This window comes from Sinocyclocheilus anshuiensis, unplaced genomic scaffold, assembly GCF_001515605.1.
Source record: "Sinocyclocheilus anshuiensis isolate Anshui unplaced genomic scaffold, SAMN03320099.WGS_v1.1 scaffold1049, whole genome shotgun sequence".
NCBI classification, from domain to species: Eukaryota; Metazoa; Chordata; class Actinopteri; order Cypriniformes; family Cyprinidae; genus Sinocyclocheilus; species Sinocyclocheilus anshuiensis.
This window is the reverse complement of record NW_015557197.1, coordinates 1,529,257-1,529,582: the sequence shown is the minus strand read 5'-3', so window position 1 is coordinate 1,529,582 and position 326 is coordinate 1,529,257. Positions and strand designations below refer to the sequence as shown.

The window sequence follows — 326 nt, the reverse complement described above, 5'->3', positions numbered from 1 at the left end:
TACGTGTTGCATATCGCGCCGCGTAAACATAAAACCATGTCTGCATTTGTGATCGGAGAAATGACAAACAACAAGCACCGGGTCAGCATGCGCGCCGAAGGGGAAACGGGAACTAAATTGTCCTCTTTTGGAAGACCAAACAAAGTAGTTTCGCTTTCACAACGAAACACACAGCGTCTCCGCGACATGGCGGTGGCGGCAAGAATACTACAGCGAGAATCAAAGTTACGCCTTCTTTCTTTGCGTATACATTAGGGTGATGTTATGCAAATCTTCCCACACAGTGATGTAGACATGTGGGGGCGTTTTAGGAGGGCGTAGACGAG

General features: G+C 48.2%; 1 protein-coding gene across 1 annotated transcript in view; it reads left to right on the top strand.

The window, feature by feature from the left end:
• The window catches only part of LOC107678845 (mannosidase, alpha, class 1A, member 1), a 153,786-nt gene that overhangs the window by 128,430 nt on the left and 25,030 nt on the right, over positions 1-326 (top strand). The window lies entirely within an intron of this gene.